General features: G+C 38.1%; 1 protein-coding gene and 1 non-coding gene across 2 annotated transcripts in view; both read left to right on the forward strand.

Annotated features, from left to right (window-relative positions):
* Window positions 1–3,882, forward strand: part of KIF5B (kinesin family member 5B) — a 45,896-nt gene extending 42,014 nt beyond the window's left edge. The window contains exon 26 of the mRNA XM_044228719.1: window positions 1,358–3,882. The gene's annotated coding sequence lies outside the window, so the exon portion shown is untranslated. The remainder of the gene's footprint in view (window positions 1–1,357) is intronic.
* A 14,818-nt stretch (window positions 3,883–18,700) lies between these two features.
* LOC122892820 lies at window positions 18,701–18,805 on the forward strand. Its single transcript, XR_006381500.1, has one exon. It is a non-coding gene; the product is annotated as a U6 spliceosomal RNA (small nuclear RNA).
* The last annotated feature ends 709 nt before the right edge of the window (window positions 18,806–19,514 follow it).

Consider the following 19,514-nt stretch of genomic DNA (forward strand, 5'->3'; position numbering starts at 1 on the left):
ACAGAGCAGCTGTTCGGTAATAGGCAGGCTGCCTTTTCTGGAAGTGTAGGTGGGTAAAGGGATTTTCACAGCATAAATAGAGGTACAGATAAAAGTTTATTCCTTTTGGGTATTGTCCTCACATTAGAATTCACGTGTAAACTCTGACTTACCTTGTTTGCAGAGAGGATAGACCAGGGCCTTTGTTACATATAACTTAAGTTTTAGCTAGAAAGTAGAATGCTGATCCCAGTGTAATGACAGCAGTTTAGCACATGAGGGAGATAGCTAACCTAGCCAGACTAGGTTTTGAAGACTTGAAGTAGTAATTATAGAAGTATAGTTGATTACACGATTTGTTTCATTGCTGGTCCAGAATGATAGTGGTTTTTATTTTTTAAAGCCTTGGATCATTCAGTCTTAAACCATGATTGCGGAGTATATGAGCTTCATAAGTGATAAACTGTTGAAAAGTTGAATAATATATAGAAAAATGTTTAAATTATTTTTACATATTAGGCAAAACATTTCAAAACACTGGGTTTATTTCTGGGGAAAACAGCAACGTGTTAATAATACCGATTCTGTTACAATCCAGTTTTACATGTCTGTTTGTCTTTCTTCCGTAATACTCTCAACAAGTTGAGTTTTGGGGTGCCTAGGTGGCTCAGTGGGTTAAAGCCTCTGCCTTCGGCTCAGGCCATGATCCCAGGGTCATGGGATCGAGCCCCGCATTGGGCTTTCTGCTCAGTGGGGAGCCTGCTTCCTCCTCTCTCTCTACCTGCTTCTCTGCCTGCTTGTGATTTCTTGTCTGTCAAATAAATAAATAAAATCTTTTTTTTTTAAAAAAAAAAAACAAGTTGAGTTTTCCTAAACACACAGGTAAATAGGTGGCTTAATACAAGAATGCCTCCAGGTGACAACAGCTGGAGTTGTTTATTTCACTGCTTCTCTTTTCCTACTGTATCTATCTTGTTTTTACCTATCCCTCTCTCCAACCCACACTTCTTGGTGTTTTTGTCTTTTTTTTTTTTTTTTTTACAGCTACCATGAATATAAATCATGGTCTTTGGCTTAAGAATGTCACTGACACCGTCCACTGACTACCATTTTATTAACCATCTTTTTTTTTTTTTTTTTTTTTAAATGTAATTCCTACATATGCTCACTCATAACTCTCTTGGGGAGATCAAAACAAAGAGCTTCTTCGAAGCAGAAGCTAAATAAAAAGAAAAGCGATCAAATCATTTGGGGGCAAGTGGTCTAAGCTATAGGCTAAAATGTTTTTAAATCTATTGTTATGTTTTATTTACTTGTTTCATTCTTTTCGTGATTATTTTAAACTAATTTATATAAATAATTTTGCATCTATTTTCAGGTGTTGAAAATAATTGAAGAATGAAGAGGACATAATATCAAGCAGAGTCATTCAGTGACTATAACCTCTACCCCCTGGGAATTGTAGAATTATAACCCTTTTTTAATGTATAAATTATACCTGGCCTGTACAGCCGTTTCCTACCCACTCTTCTTGTAAACTCTGCTGCTTCCCAACACAACTAGAGTGCAATTTTGGCGTCTTAGGAGGGGAAAAGATGACAGTTTACAACTGTGGTTCTATTTATTACACAGTTTGTCTTTTGTGTCTTAAATTTAGTCTTCATTGTGCCAAGCTAATTGTACCATATAGGATTGTGCTTTTTGTACTTGTTTTTTGTTTGTTTGTTTGTTTGTTTGTGTTTGTTTTTTAATCTCAGTTTAAGTTACCTAGCTGCTACTGCTTCTTACTTTTCTTTTCTTAATAAAATGTCTTCCTTACTTTAGGGAAAATGGAACATTTAGATTAAATGTCTTTAATTTCACCACCTAAAACACTACATGCCCACAAAATATATCAGGTCAGTACTGTACTTTAAAATCCCTTGAAATGATTTCAGAGTTTAAATTATTTGTACTGTGTCTGAAGTTTGCTTCTGAAAACTACTGTTTGAGCACTGAAACCTTACAACTGCGTAACAAGGCATTTGAGACTGAGCACGGCTAATTAATTGTCTTCATGAAATGCCTGTTGCTGAATTATCTTGAATAGAAATATTTTATAATACCAAAAGCAAATCTCCATTTAAGAAAGAGGATTTGGAGAAGGAATTCTATTTCTCTTCCCAGTTCTATAATCAACATGGTGGGATGGAATGAAAACACTCTGCTTCATTCTGATGAGCCTGTTAATTAATGTAAGAATTAGACAGATACTGGTTTGTCATTTTCTTACAGTGAAATGAAGTAAGATACTACAGGATTAAACAGCATTTATATTCTTAACTACTGTATTGGTTGATCTAAATTTATAGCCAATGGAAATTGAGAAAAATTATGGAGAACTTAATGGTGAGCTTATAAATCTATAGGTGAATTTTGGTCTGAAATCCCTGAGGTATTTTTAACCTGCTACATTAAGTCATACACTATAATTTATTTCTTATTTAGTCTAGAAATACCAAAGTGCAAGTCACTAATAATCCTCAAAGAAATTTTGTTGGCTATAGCCCATAATTTGGTAATTTGTACTAAGTGTATCCATTTTTGCCACTTCTTCCTCAGCTTATCAAACGACGTCAAAAGTTTATTTTCAGAAGTTCAAAATGTAGTAGGGAGGGAGATTTAAATATTTGCCTCATCTGTTTGTGGGTTGACTATACTTATATTAGCAGAAATTTGCAGATAATGATGATTTTAAGGTGATTCAGTCAATAGAGAAAGTTGGAAAATTCTGTGTTAGGATCTGGCTGGCAGAATTAACTTTTTGAAAAAGTTTTATACACAGATATTTGTATTAAATTTGGAGCCATAGTCAGAAGACTCAGATCATAATTGGCTTATTTTTCTATTTAACTATTGTAATTTCCACTTTTATAATAGTTTTGATTTAGAAGATAAATTTATTTATTTATTTTTTTAACAGTCAAAAGTCCTTGCTGTTGTAGTCTGCAACCTTCAAAATGATGGTGTTGCTTTTCAGATTGGTCAAAAGAAACACTCCAGAAATTGAGATGAAAACTTAGTGTGCAGCAAGATTGAAGTGTAATACAGTTGACTTTAAAAAAAAAAAAAAAAAGAAAGTGCTATAGCCTATTTATGGTGATAGTTTTCTAAATGGAGAACTGTTGGGCTGCATTTACATAGACATTATTTTGTTTCAAAAGAAAGCTTGCTTCTTTGGCAGTATTCTTAAATGAAGCAGAATTTTTTTTCTCTTTTATCTGAACATTATGGTAGTTTCATTCTTGTAAGATGTATCACGGGTATTGGTGCTGTGTAACAAACAATTGTAATTAGCGTGTGGTTCAGAATTCACAATGTTAGGGTTTTTTAAAATACTGAAATGGTTCTTTTATATTTATAATTTCAGACTTTCACAAAGTGTACAAAGAATTTCATAAATTAGTTTTTCAGTGAATTGCTCTTTTTGCTATGGTAGGTCATTAAACACAACATTTACTCTTATAAAATTTCTGATCATCTAAAACATTGACACTTGTTTCAATTTGCGGTGTCTTTTTTTTTTTTTTTTTTTTGACTATTAACGTTCCTCTGAATGGTATTGATAAATGGTTCAGAAGAGAAACTCAATGAAATAAAAGAGTAATATTTATTCATGGTGATCAATTAAATTATTTGTCTAATTTAAGCAAGCTACTGTTCATAACTTTCAATTTGATAGAAGGTGACAGAAAAGAATCTGAATATACCTGTGGAATATGTTGGTTTATTTTCAGTGCTTGAAGATACACTCAAAGATCATTGGTTTGGGAAGACGCCATATAATCTTTAAGTTTTAAGTTAACCTGCATGCTGTAAATGTGTTTTATGTTTAAATAAAGAAGAAAATTTTTTTGAAATGTAGTAACTTTCTTAAAACTTATTTAGTGAAGTATCAGGTTGATTTCATATGACTGAGTGGCCTTTGTCTTGCAGGTGGTGACTAAAATGTTATATTTGTTTATATTTTGTTTCCTAATGTATTGCATACTCTTTGGACAGTGGGTATTAAGTATGTAGGCTAAAAACTTAAGAACCAGAAGTGAATCCTCAATCTCACCTGTTACTTTAGTGTAGCCTTCCTGCATGGTTCTGTTCATCTGATCCCGATTGTTTTATTAACCTGTATAAGAAGTGTTTGTTTTTCAGTACTTACTCTGGTCCTTAATGGTCATTCAGACCTAGCTGAAGAAAACTAAAGAAAGACTATTCATGAATTCTGGTGGTGATTTGGCTTTTTGTTGGGGGTGGGGGAGAGGGATAATCTTAAATTCTTCATTATAGAAATGTTTAATCACATATAAAAGCATGTAGTAAATGATGAAGATTCAAGTACCTATCACTCCATTTCAGTAGTTAATTGGCTCGTAGCTAATCTTGTTCCATCCATAATCACACTTGTGTGTCCCCTCTCCCCTATTATTTGGACTCATTCCCAAATGTCATATGCATTTATTCATAAGTATTTCAGCATATATATTAAAATACATACTCTTTAAAACATACAAAAGTTTCCTAAACAAAATTTCAATAGTTTATAAACTCTGAATCAAGACCCAATTATAATCCATATACTAGAGTTGTGTCCCCTCCATTTCTCTTTCTCATTTTTTTCCCCTTGTAATTAGTTTATGAGGAAAACAGGTTATTTGTCCTGTAGAAATTCCCATATTTTGCTGATTGCATTCCTTTAATACTAACGCCTCCGTCCTTTGTATTTCCTTGGAAAGTAAATTTATCCTGAATCTAGAGACTTCAGATTCAGATTGTTGTTTTTGTTGGCGTAGGGGGCAGCATTATTTCATAAGTGGTGGTATTCCATCAGGTGGCACATAATGTCTAGTCTCTTTTTGGATTATTAACTGCCATTGATGATCAATCCCTTTATCAATTTATTAGGGGTTGGCACTATTCTAATTTGATAATTATTTGTTAGTTGTCATAGAGAACTTTGCCTTCATCTACTATTTGGTTAACCAGTGGTATAGTTAGTATAGGAAAAACGGTAAATGATTGATTCTTTTCCTTTACTTGAAAGTTTCAAAATTATTTCATTATCATCTGATAGTGGTGACCAGTTGTGCCTTTTTTCCTTGTTTTTTGTATGTTATTTGGTTATTATCTTTTAAAAAAGAGTGCTCTATGAGCCTCAAGTCATTTTTCCCTTTCATGGGGAGATTTAAATGGAAACAGATTCTTAATAAGGTTTATCTCCCACACTGGCGCTGATGCAGTCTGTCTTATCAGGGCCTCGGAGTGCTAGCCATTTCTGTCTCATCCAGCTCAATAAGCTTAACAGTATCGATGTGATGTTCTGTGGAATGACCAGATACTCAGATTGCTTCAAACTTACAATAGAGGGTAGGAGAGTTAACACAGCCGTGGAGCAAAATTGTACATGTTTGTTGTCTGCTACATGTGAACGTAAACTGCTTTTGGTCCTCTTGTAATCTGAAAGCGCACTGCATACTGATTTGGCTGGTAGGTGTGGGAAAGGAGGGCACCGCAGATTCAGAGGCTTCTGTTTGGCTCTGGCATAGCCAGTGTCCTGCAGGCCAAAGTTGCATGTGGGGAGTCCTGCCACTTACGGAGTATGTCAGTTCTAGTCACACTTGCAGAAATAGGGAAATGACCCAAGGGTCGAGTCTGCAGAGCATATGCTTTTTTTTTTTTGTTTTGCTATTCTGTACATTACTCTTCCTCTTGGTAAGTGGGTAAGTGTACTTTTTAATCCCCATCACCCTTCAACAACCTTGCCTCTGGTAACCATCAATTTGTTCTCTAGTTAAGAGTATTACTTGGTTTGTCTCACTCTAATATTTCCTTGTTTTATTAGTTTTCTTAAGTTCCACATATGAGTGGAATTGTATTTGTCTTTCTCTGACTGACCCCATTTAGCATTATACTTTCTAGGTCCATCCATGTTGCAAATGGCATTTCATTCTTTTTTTATGGATTGGTAATACATACATGTGCATACACAAACAGTATCTTTATCCATTAATCTGTCATTGGACACAGGCTGTTTCCATTCTTTGGCCATTGTAAATAGTGCTGCAATACATAAAGGGAGCATGTAGCCCTTTGAATTTTTTATTTTTTAATTTTTTTGCAATTTGGGGATAAAAACCAACAGTACAACTGGATGATAGCACAGTACTATTTTTAACATTTTGAGGAACCTCCGTACTGTGGCTGCACCAAATTGCATTCCTACCTACAGTGCAAGAGCATTCCCTTTTCTCCACATCCTCACCAATACCTGTTTTCTTGTCTTTGAATTTAGCCATTCTGAGAGTTGTAAGGTGATCCCTCATTGTGCTTTTGATTTGTATTTATTTCCCTGATGATGAGGGATTTGAGCATCTTCTCCTGGGTCTGTTGGCCATTTGGATGTCATTTTTAGAGAAATGTCTTCTGTGTGTTTTTAAGTTGGATTATTTAAGTGTTATATAGGGTTTCTTTTGTGGGTTTGTTTTTTTTTTTTAAGATTTATTTTTAGAACAAGCAAGTGGGAAGAAAGGGGCAGAGGGAAAGAATCTCAAGCAGACTCCACTGAGCACGGAGCCTAGTGCAGTGTGCGATCTCAAGATCCTGATAAGACATGAGCCGAAATCAAGAGTCAGACACTTAACTAACTGAGCCAGCCAGGTGCCCTGTATTGATTCTTTATATATTTTGGGTGCTTACCCTTTATCAGATATATAACTAGCAAATACCTTCTCCCATTCAATGAACTTTTAGTTTTGTTAACTGTTTGTTTTCCTGTGCAGAAGCTTATTTTGGTGTAGTGCTAAAAAGGTTATTTCCCTTGGTTAGGAAGGGAGACAATTCCCCTGGGAGACTTAACTAGAAAGATGTTGTTATGGCCAATGTCAAATTACTGTCTGTTCTCTCTTCTAGGATTTTTATGGTTACATGTCTCACATTTAGATCCTTAATCCATTTTTTATTAACATATAATGTATTATTTGTTTCAGGGGTACAGGTCTGTGAATCATCAGTCGTCCACAATTCACAGCACTCACCATAGCACATACCCTCTCCATTGTCCATCACCAAGCTGTCTTATCCTTCCCACCTGCCTCCTCTCCAGCAACCCTCGGTTTGTTTCCTGAGATTAAGAGTCTCTAATGGTTTGTCTCCCTCCCTGGTCCCATCTTGTTTCATTTTTCCCTCCCTTCCCCCACCCAGGACCCCCTGCCCTGCCTCTTAAATTCCTCATATCAGAGAGAGCATATAATCGTTCTCCTTCTCTGATTGACTAAATTCACTTAGCGTAATACCCTCCAGCCCTAACCATGTCATTGCAAATGGCAAGATTTCGGGGTTTTGATGACTGCATAGTATTCCATTGTGTGTGTGTGTACACACCACATCTTTTTCCATTCATCTGTTGATGACCATCTAGGTAGGATCTTTCCATAGTTTGGCTATTGTGGACATTGCTGCTATAAACATTGGGGTGCGTGTGCCTCTTCTGATCACTACATTTGTATCTTTAGGGTAAATACCCAGTAGTACAGTTGCTCGGTTGTAGGGTAGCTCTATTTTTAACTTTTAGAGGAACCTCCATTTTTCCAAAGTGGCTGCACCAGCTTGCATTGTTTTGCAGAAATATCTGTTCATGTCTTCTGCCCATTTCTTGGATAATTTGTTCTTTAGGTTTTGAGTTTGATAAGTTCTTTCTAGATTTTGGATACTATCCCTTTATCTGATGTCATTTGCAAAAATCTCCCATTCTGTCAGTTGTCTTTTGGTTTTGCTGACTGTTTCCTTTGCTGTGAAGAAGCTTTTTATTTTGAAGTCCCAAGAGTTCATTTTTGCCCTTGCTTCTCTTGTGTTGGCGATGTTTCTAGGAAGAAGTTGCGGTAGCTGAGGTCGAAGAGGTTGCTGCCTATGTTCTCAAGGATTTTGATGGATTCCTGTCTCACATTGAGATCTTTCATCCATTTTGAGTCTATTTTTGGGTGTGGTGTAAGGAAATGGTCTAGTTTCATTCTGCCTGTGGCTGTCCAATTTTCCCAACACCATTTGTTGAGGATGCTGTCTTTTTTCCATTCAACATTCTTTAATGCTCTGTCGAAGATCAGTTGACCAGAGTTGAGGGTCTATTTCTGGGCTCTCTATTCTGTTCCATTGATCTATGTGTCTGTTTTGTGCCATACTGTCTTGATGATTACAGCTTTGCCTAGAGCTTTAAGTCTGAAATGGTGATGCCACCAACTTTGGTTTTCTTTTTCAACATTCCTCTAGCTATTCGGGGTCTTTTCTTATTCCATAGAAGTTTAAGCATTATTTGTTCCGTTTTTTAAAAGTCGACAGTATTTTGATAGGTATTGCTTTAAATGTGTAGATTGCTCTAGGTAGCATAGACAATTTCACAGTATTTGTCCTTCTAATCCATGAGCATGGAAAGTATTTCCATTTCTTTGTGTCTTCCTCAATTTCTTTCATGAGCACTTTATAGTTTTCTGAGTACAGATTCTTTGCCTCTTTGATTAGATTGATTCCTAGATATCTTATGGTCTTATTGGTGGTGTATAGAAATGCAACTGGTTCTGTGCATTGACTTTATATCCTGACACTTTACTGAATTTCTGTATGAGTTCCAGCAGTCTTTTGGGTTTTCCACATAGAGTATCCTATCATCTGCAAAGACTGAGAGTTTGACTTCTTCATTGCCAATTTGTATGCCTTTTATTTCTTTTTGTTGTCTAATTGCTGAGGCTAGGACTTCTACTACTATGTTGAATAGCACTGGGGATAGTGGACAGCCCTGCTGTGTTCCTGACCTTAGGGGAAAAGCTCTCAGTTTTTCCCCATTGAGCATGATATTGGCTTTTTGGTTTTTCATAGATGGCTTTTATGATATTGAGGTATGTACCCTCTATCCCTACACTGTGAAGAATTTTGATCAAGAAGGGATGCTGTACTTTGTCAAACCCATTTTCAGCATCTGGGAGTATTATATGGTTCTTGTTCTTTCTTTTATTAATGTATTGTATCACACTAATTTGTGGGTGTTGAACCAACCTTGCAGCCCAGGAATAAATCCCACTTGGTCCTGGTGAATAATCCTTTTAATATACTGTTGTATCCTATTGGCTAGTATTTTCGTGAGAATTTTTGTATCCATGTTCTTCAGGGATATTGGTCTGTAATTCTCCTTTTTGATGGGGTCTGGTTTTGGGATCGAGGTGATGCTGGCCTCATAAAATGAGTTGGGAAGTTTTGCTTCCATTTCTATTTTTTGAAACAGTTTCAGGAGCATAGGTATAAATTCTTCTTCAAATGTTTGGTAGAATTCCCCTGGGAAGCCATCTGGCCCTTGGGCTCTTGTTTGCTGGGAAATTTTTGAGGACTGCTTCAATCTCCTTACTGGTTATGGGCCAGTTCAGGTTTTCTGTTTCTTCCTGGTTCAGTTCTGGGAGCTTATACATCTCTAGGAATGCATCCATTTCTTCCAGATTGTCAAATTTGCTGGCCTATTGTTGCTCATAATATGTTCTTATATTTGTTTGTATTTCTTTGGTGTTGATGTTGAGCTCTCCTCTTTAATTCATGATTTTATTAATTTGGGTCTTTTCTCTTTTATTTTTGATAATCTGGTCAGGGGTTTATCAGTCTTATTAATTTCTTTCAAAGAACCAACTCCTAGTTTTGTTGATCTTTTCTACTGTTCTTTTGGTATCTATTTCATTGATTTCTGATCTTTATTTTTTTTCTTTTAAGAGTTTACTCATTCATTTGACAGAGACACAGATAGAGACGGGGGAGTGGGAGAGAGAAGCAGGCTTCCCACAGAACAGGGAGCCCAATGTGGGGCTCGATCCTAGGACCCCGGGATCATGACCCAAGCTGAAGGCATACACCTAACGACTGAGCCACCCAGGCACCGCTGCTCTGATCTTTTTATTTCTCTTCTGCTGGGTTTAGCCTTTATTTGCTGTTTGTTCTCCAGCTCCTTTAGGGTGTGTGTTTGAGACCTTTGTGTTTCTTGAGAAAGGCTTTTATTGCTATATACTTTCATCTCAGGACTGCCTTTGCTGTATCCCAAAGATTTTGAACAGTTGTGTTTTCATTTTCATTTGTTTCCATGAATTGATTTTTAATTCTTTAATTTCCTGGTTGACCCACTGATTCTTTAGTAGAAGGTGGTCTTTAGTCTCCATGTATTTGAGATCTTTCCAACTTTCCTCTTGTGGTTGAGTTCTAGTTCCAAAGCATTGTAGTCTGAAAATATTCAGGGAATGATTCCAGTCTTTTGGTACTGGTTAAGACCTGATTTGTGACCCAGGATGTGATCTATTCTGGAGAATGTTCTATGTGCACTAAAGAGAACGCATATTCTGTTGCATTAGATGGAATGTTCTGAATATATCTGTAATGTCGATCTGGTCCAGTGTGTCATTTAAAGCCTTGATTTCCTAATGGATCTTTTGCTCAGATGATCTGTCCATTTCAGTGAGGAGGGTGTTAAAGTCCCCTGCTATTATTGTTGATGTGTTTCTTTGATTTTGTTATTAATTGGTTTATATAATTGGCTGCTCCCATGTTAGGGGCAGAGATATTTAAAATTGTTAGATCTTGTTGGACAGAACTTTTAAGTATAATATGGTGTCCTTCCTCATTTCTTATAGTCTTTGGCTTAAAATCTAATTTATCTGATACAAGAATGTATCAATGTCCATTTATTAAGAATTTATTGAAATATTAAGAATATTTCAATGTCCATTAACATGGTAAATTGTTTTCCACCCCCTCACTTTAAATCTGGAGGTGTCTTTGGGTCTAAAATGTGTTTCTTGTAGACAGCATACTGATGGGTCTTGTTTTTTATCCATTCTGATATCCTGTGTCTTTTGATTGGGGCATTTAGCACATTTACATTTGGAGTACTATTGAAAGGTATGAATTTAGTGCCATTTTATTGCCTGCCAGGTGCCTGTTACTGTCTATTGTCTCTGTTCCTTTCTGGTCCATTACTTTTAGTCTCTCTCTTTGCTTAGAGGACCCCTTTCAATATTTCCTGTAGGGATGGTTTGGTGTTTGCAAATTCCTTTAGTTTTTGTTTGTCCTGGAAGCTTTATATCTCTCCTTCTATTTTCAATGACAGCCTAGCTGGGTATAGTATTCTTGGCTGCATATTTTTCTCATTTAGTGCTCTGAATATTTCACACCAGTCTAATATTTCTACTGCTGTATGTCCCAGACTCTTGTCCCAAGCTGCTTTTAGGATTTTCTGTTTGTCACTGAGACTTTTAAGTTTTACTACTAGATGATGGGGTGTGGACCTATTTTTATTGATTTTGAGAAGGGTTCTCTGTGCCTCCTGGGTTTTGATGCTTGTTTCCTTTGCAGGTTAGGGAAATTCTCTGCTATAATTCGCTCCAATATACCTTCTGCCCCCCCTTTCTCTTTTCTTCTGGGATCCCAATTATTTTAGTATTGTTTTGTCTTGTGGTATCTCTTATCTCTCGAATTCTCCCCTCATGGTCCAGTAGTTGTTTGTCTCTCTTTTTTTCAGCTGCTTTGTTCTCCATCATTTGGTCTTCTATATCACTAATTATCTCTTCTGCCTCATTTATCAGTTTATCATTTATCAGGCAGTAAGAGCCTCCCATTTTTAGTTGCACCTCCTTAATAGCTTATTTTTTATTTCAACTTTGTTATATTGTAGTTCTTTTATTTCTTCAGAAAGGGATTTTATTCTTCCAGAAAGGGATTCTCTAGTATCTTCTATGGTTTTTTCAAGCCCAGCTAGCATCTTTATAATTACCATTCTGAACTCTAGTTCTGACATCTTACTAATGTCCGTATTGATTAGGTCCCTAGCCATTGGTACTGCCTCTTGTTCTTTTTTTTTTTTTTGAGGTGAGTTTTTCCACCTTATCATTTTAGCCAGAGAAGAACAGATGATGAGAGAATAAAATACTAAAAAGGTAGTAACGACCCCTGAAAAATATACCTTAGCCAAATCAGAAGAGACCCGAAACCAGGTGGAGAAGAAAGGAGGAAGGGAATAAATATATATATATATTTATATTTATAATATATTAACATATATTTATTTATAATAAATATATATTTCTTATTTATTAAGAAAAATATATATGTACTTATATATTTATATAAATATATATATATATATATATTTTTTTTTCTTTTAAGATTGTTGAGTAGAACAGAGCCACATACTTGATTTTGGTTGTATTTTGGTCCGTTAAAAGAAACTGCCTCCTGGGGCACCTGGGTGTCTCAGTGGGTTGAGCCTGTGCCTTCGGCTCAGGTCATGACCCTAGGGTCCTGGGATTGAGCCCTGTGTCGGGCTTTCTGCTCAGCGGGGACCCTGCTTCCTTCTCTCTCTCTCTGTCTGCCTCTCTGCCTACTTGTGGTCTCTATCTGTCAAATAAATAAATAAAATCTTAAAAAAAAAAAAAAAAAAGAAACAGCCTCCCAAAATTTTAAAGAAAGAAAAACATACACACACACACACACAAATAAGGGTAAACATGATGGAGGAATGTAATATAACTGTAAAGAGGAAAATTAAAAAGACTTTTAAAAAGGAATTGATAAGTTGTTTGAAAAAAAGAAAAGAAAAAAAAGATCAGGCTAGAGACTAGAACAAAACCATACACTAGATTTAGGGTATATTTTGATATGTTAGAAGAAACTGTATCCCAAAATTTTAAAGAAAGAAAATCTTAAATTTATATAAAAAATAAGATTAAATACAATGAAGGGATAGAATATGATTACAACAATGAAAATTTTAAAAGATTTTTTAAAAGGTATTGATAAGATTAAATAGTTTTAAAAGGTTAAAATAGGAAAGAGGAAACATTAAAAAATAGAATAAGAAATTTTTAAAATAAATTTAACTTTGAAAAACTGAAAAATCATGGGGAAAAAAAGTCATGAATTCTATGTGCTATATTCCCCTTGCTCTGAAGTTTTGCAATTCTCATTGATCAGTGAACTTGGTCTTGGCTGGATGTTCTTGTTGACTTCTGAGCTACAGGCCTGTTACAGTGATTCTCACTTGTCTTTGCCCAAGGCTGAATTGCACTGCCCTTGCCAGGGGCCAGGCTAAGTAATCTGTTCAGTTTTGCTCTTGGTAGCTTTTGTTCCCTGATCACTTTCCATACAGCTTTGGGGGATGAGAATGAAGATGGTAGCTTCCCATCTCTGGCCATAGAGGAGCTGAGCGCTCAGGGTCCCAACCCTTCAGTGAGTCCTCAGAGAAAGCTGTCAATCCTTCCCATCTCCCTGGTCTCTGGCTGCACTCTGCTCATCCAGCCTATGATTGAGCGTTTCTATCTCTGGTGCACAGCCTTGCTTGGAGTCTTCAAACCCAACCAATTTCTGCAGTGTGCTCCTGTGCTGCTACTCCCAGGGAAGGAAGGTGAGTTTCCCTATATCTGCCAGTTGTGGGGTCCCTGCTAGAAGAGTAGTGGCATGACAGTGCCGGGGATCACAGTTCATGGCAACCCTGAGCTAAGAGCTACTCCTCAGGTCCATCTCTGCAGCCGGCTTCCCCTCTCTGATACCTGGGAGCTCTGTCACACTCAGGCATCCCCAGTCTTCCTGTGACCCTAAGAGTCCTGAGCCACAACTGTCCCTGTGAGGGCTTCCCTCCCCGCACCCCCACCCGTGTTTAGCCTCTAGAGTGAAGTCCCTCAGTGGAGCAGATTTCTAAAAGTTCCGAATTTGTGACTCTGCTGCTCTGCCACTTGCTGGGAGCCAGCTCCTACCCCCGCAGTCTCTCTTCCCATATATCGCTTCGGATTCACTTCTCTGTATGTCCTACCTTCCAGAAACTGGTCGATTTTCTGTTCCTAGAATTGCTGCTCTTTTCTTTGATCTCCTGTTGAGTTTGTAGGTGTTCAGAATGGTTTGATAACTATTGAGCTGAATTCCTGGGACCCCATGAATTCCTGGGACACCTCTGCCATCTTGCTTCTCCCTTAATCCATTTTTTAGTTTATTTTTGTGTATGGTGACAAAAAGTGTCCAGTTTTCCTAACACTGTAAAAGAGACAGTCTTTTTCCAATTGCATATTCTTTCCTCCTTTTTGAAGATTAACTGACCACATAATTATGGATTTATTTCTGGGTTTTCTGTTCTGTTCCATTGATCTGTATGTCTATGCTAGTGCCATACTATTTTGATCATTACAGCTTTGTAATATAATTTGAGGTCTGGAGTTGTGATATCTCCAGCTTTGTTTTTCTTTTTCACGATTGCTTTGGCTATTCTAGGTCTTTTGTGGATCCATACAAATTATAGAATTGTTCTAACTCTGAAAAATGCTGTTAGTTCAAAATACTATCCCTATCAAAATTAGGGATTGCATTTCATTTGTAGGTTGCTTTCGGTAGCTAGACATTTTAACAATATTCTTCCAATCCATGAGCTTATGCTGTTATAATATGAGCACTTATATATACATTTATAATTTGGCCAATACTTATTATTTTTAAGTTGTTATTATTACTGTGCCTATTATTAATTATTATTATTAAGTTATTACTGTACCTATATATGAACCCCTCCCTCCCACCATGATGATGCTTCAGATTTCTGGGTGTCAGTATCAACTCCTACCTGTGTCTGATAGCCCTCCCTCAAAATATGTGGCTATTCCCCTTTCTCCATTGTACAGTTCTGAATAAATGGCCTTAATTCCTTTTGGGGCCAGATAGGCAAGTGTTTTAGTCTGTGCATGCTATGTTGTTTCCAGATCCTTCTTGCTGGGTTCTCAACCTTTTATTTGTGTGTTCTGAGTTGGAAAACTAGCTTGGCTAACTGGGGAAGGGATTGTGACTTTATTAGGGCAACTACCCTCAGCTTCCCTGTCATCTTCCATCATTAATATTCTGATGGTAGAAACTGCCCATATATGTTGCCCTACACATACTGTATTCTATTAGTCATATCTATAATTCTCTGTGAGTCCATCTCCTTGGCTGCCAGGCCAGCCCCCTGTTGCACAGTATAATTATATCCATCTGTCTTATGGTAGGCATCACCACCTGGCATTTATATTGGAGAAGGTGGGGAGAATTTCATCCCCCCCCACTGCTACCAGTGAATCTAGTTCTATGACAGGTATCAGTCCTACCCTATAGAAGAGAGCCACTGTTGAACTTTTTACCTTAACCAAGTGATTGCCAATAATACATGTGGGTATCTTGTACTCCTCATATGTGAGGAGGGCACTTCACCAGTGTTATTCTCCCCCCAAAACTCCTAACTCCAGTCTAATTGTGAAAAGAACATCACACAAACCAGTTAGAGGATCACTCCACAAAATGCTAACCAGTACTCTTCCAAAGTGCCATGGTCATGAAAAGCAAGGAAAGACAAACTGTCACAAATCACAGGAGACTAAGGAGTCTTGACAAGTAAAAGCAGTGTGGTATCCTAAGACTAGATCCTGGAGCAAAAAGACATCAGTGGAAAACCTGGTGAATAAGTAACATACCAATTAATTTCTTAGTTCTGATGCACTGCTGATGTAAGATATTAACATTAGGAGAAACTGGGTAAAGGGTATAAGGGAATCCCCTCTATTACCCTTACAACTTCATAAATCTAAAATTATTCTGATATAATAGCCTTATTTAATAATTTATAAAGCCACAAGGTACGGAGATGACAACAATAACATTCTAGAGGCTGGAAAGCAAAACTTAGCAGACCCCAAAAACCTGACTCCTAAGCCAACAGTGGGGAATGCCAAGAAGCAACCCAATGTCCCCCCATGGTACTCCCCAATGTTCATGAATATGATACCAGGTACCAGCAGAAGGAGCCTGAATATAGCATTAGTTGAAAGTATTTAGGACTTTCAGTTCGATCCCCAGATGGGGCCTTCAGTACTACACAGTCTGGCAACTGCCTCTCCAACGTCCCTACACAAGCCTGTGTGGTGATTTCGAAGGGGTCAAATGGAGGGTCTCTATACTAGGAAACACCAAGAAGAGCTGAGGGTAAAGTGACCTACTGAGGAGTAAGGAGCATGCCAGGTATTAAATTATTGCCTCTCGTCCTCATATTCACCCTTAATTCACCCAATTCCTATGTTAAAGGCCCATCCCGTAATACTTTAGAATGTGACCTTACTTGGATGATGGAGTCTTTTCAGAGGTAATCAAGTTAAAGGTCACCAGAGTGTCTCTAATCCAATATGTCTGGGGTCCTTGTAAAAGACTAATCTGACACAGAGGGAAGATGATGTGAGGAGACACAGGAAGAACACAGTCATTTACAACCCAAGGAGAGGCCTGGCACAGATCCTTCCCTCGGCCCTCAGATGGAATCTACTCTGTCCAAACACCCTGATTTTGAACTTCCAGACTCTTCAGTTGTTGGACCATACATTTCTAGGAAGTCAGGCTGGGGGACCTTAATTATGGCAGCCGTAGCAAACTAATACAACTGGCTACACTACAATATTGAGCTGGACCCTTCCCGCGTTTCTGCTTTTCTCCTTTCTTAGCTGGCATGCCTTAGCTTGCTTTTCCTTGTTAATACCACCCAGTTGTTAGTGGTGTGTTTGTTGTGGTTTTGGGTGGAGACATCCAGTGGCTCGTAGCCGCAGGGTGCACAGTCTCTAAGAGAGCTTGCAGCCCTGACCACATGACTGCCTCTGGCCCGTGGATGGGCTTCCAAAGCCCTGACTCCCTCTGTGAACCTACCCTTCAGCCTCATGGAGAGAGGCATTTCCTACTCACCTAGCCTCCCGAGTAGGAGCGTTCTAGGCTCACCCCTTTTATATCCCAGTGATACATGGTTCTTCTCAATCCCAGTCATGGTTCCCTGCTTGCCAGCTCTGCCCTGACTACAGTCCAGAGGGATGGTTCCTGCTCGCCTGGGAAGCCTAGCAAACCTCACCATCCAGTGGGCTGCAATCACACCTTCACCAATGAGATCTGAATCCCAGACATGGGGGTGCAGGGAGGCCTTCTAAGTGTGTTTCTTTTTTGGGTACTCTCCCTTAGCCCTAGAGTGTTCTTTAAAGTTGTCTGTACCCATTTATACTTAATCCCTTTGGACCAAGACTGATACAGAAAGTTTATGATCAGAATATTTAGAACTGGGCAACTGAGTGGCTCAGTCCTTAAGCGTCTGCCACTGGCTCAGGTCATGATCCCAGGGTCCTGGGATTGAGCCCCGCATTGGGCTCCTTGCTCAGAGAGCCTGCTTCTCCCTCTCCCTCTGCCTGCTGCTCCCGCCCCCCACCGCCCCGCTGTGCTCTCTCTCCTCTCTGTCAGATAAATAAATAAAATCTCCAAAAAAAAAATAAAAGAATATTTAGACCTTCAGCCCTTTCCCCCTCACTTGGCTATCTGCATGCTGGCAGCCAGGCTTATGGTCCCCATCCAGAAGATAAGATTCTTCTGTGAAAAATTTGACAGCTGATACTGGGGATACCCAGGGAAGCAGTTTTAGAAATGTCAGTCAACAAATCCTACTTATATGAACCAATTGCTCCCATTCAGCTTCTTTGTGTCCCCATCTTAAATATGTGCAGACGGCAATGGATCGTCAGCATTCGAGGAAAGCCTTTGAAGTGAAAGAATAAAAAAAAAATTAAAAATAATAGGGAGAAAAGTGGGTCTATGAAGGGAGAAGAGAACATTTTAAAGAGCTACCACTAATATTCTCAGGTTTTGAAATTGTTAAAAAAAGTTTATCTCCACTAAAAAATGAACAAAAGGGGGCACCTGGGTGGCTCAGTGGGTTAAGCCTCTGCCTTCGGTTTAGGTCATCTCAGGGTCCGGGGATCGAGCCCCACATCAGGCTTTTGGCGGGGAACCACCCCCCTCTGCCTGCCTCTCTGCCTACTTGTGATTCTCTCTCTCTCTCTCTCTCTGTTAAATAAATAAATAAAAAAAATCTTAAAAACAAACAAAACAAAACAAAACCAAGGGACCATAAGAAAGAAATAGTCAGAAAACAAAAAGTCTTACCTTACTGAGAGGAAGAGGGTTAGGGTGTGTGTGTGTGTGTGTGTGTGTGTGTATGTGGTGATGAAGAGGGTTCATGCCTCATCTTCCATAGTAGCAACTGATAGTGCTTAACCATGAATTGAATTATCAAGAGTCAGGGATTTGGGGCGCCTGGGTGGCTCAGTGGGTTGAGCCGCTGCCTTCGGCTCAGGTCATGATCTCAGGGTCCTGGGATCGAGTCCCGCATCGGGCTCTCTGCTCGGCAGGGAGCCTGCTTCCTCCTCTCTCTCTGCCTGCCTCTCTGCCTACTTGTGATCTCTATCTGTCAAATAAATAAATACAATCTTTAAAAAAAAAAAAAAGAGTCAGGGATTTGGAAATGAAAAAAATGAAAGTGGCTGTTCTGGAGAGTGGAAAACAAGAAAGGTGGGGCAGGGACTGCTTTTTAGTTTTATTTTGAATTTGGGGGTGGGGGAACTACCGCTTTTTGAAACAAGTTTTCTAGAGCATGTTTGACTTTTCAGGGCTCATCTTGGTATTCTGAGTGGCTTGGCCACTCAGAACCAGAATTCTGACCTAACAGAATTTAACTTGTTCATTTGTAGAACAACGAGTTGTCATTTGAAAACCTCAAAGGTGACTCTTCCATCTCTTATTGCTCTAACATTCTTTGATCCCAAGTAATTTTTTCTAGACTTATGAATATAACATCGGGTGCCTGCTTCAGCAGCATATACACTAAAAGTTGGAACAATACACAGAAGATTAACACGACCCCCTGAACAGAGATTACATGCAAATTCATGAAGCATTCCATATTTTAAGATGTTTCTCTGAGTTCAAATAAATATATTATATATACAAATATAAATAGATACATAAATATCTCACATGTGAAGGGTTTATTTCAAATTAAGCCTTCATAATCATGGACTATATCTACAAAAACAAATCCACAAGCTCTCTCAAATGGAAGTAAACATTTATTGAAAGTACTTCCTGGGGCACCTGGGTGGCTCAGTGGGTTAAAGCCTCTGCCTTCAGCTCAGGTCATGATCCCAGGGTATTGAGATCGAGCCCCGCATCGGGCTTTCCACTCAGCAGGGAGCCTGTTTCCCTTCCTCTCTCTCTCTGCCTGCCTCTCTGCCTACTTGTGATATCTGTCTGTCAAATAAACAAATAAAATATTAAAAAAAAAGAAAGTACTTCCGTATTAAATAAATGCTTCCAAATTTTAAAAATTTAGAAGTTTTTTTTATTGTAAAACACACATAAAGTTTACCATTTTAATCATTTTTAGGTGTACGATTCAGTGGTGTTGGAAGAGAAGTGCTTTTTAAAGAAAATGTATGTAAAAATTAGCTCAGGATTGGAATTGTGTCATGTTCTATACCAAAATACTTATTTAGTGTTGCTCATTTCATATTAGCTTCATAAAATAAAGTTAACATTATAAACTTTCAAATGTTTCCACTGTAGGTAAGATTAGATGACAACTATTTAAAATATTCAAGAAATTAACTCGTTTTTTT

Source organism: Neovison vison, chromosome 12 (assembly GCF_020171115.1).
Source record: "Neovison vison isolate M4711 chromosome 12, ASM_NN_V1, whole genome shotgun sequence".
NCBI lineage: Eukaryota > Metazoa > Chordata > Mammalia > Carnivora > Mustelidae > Neogale > Neogale vison.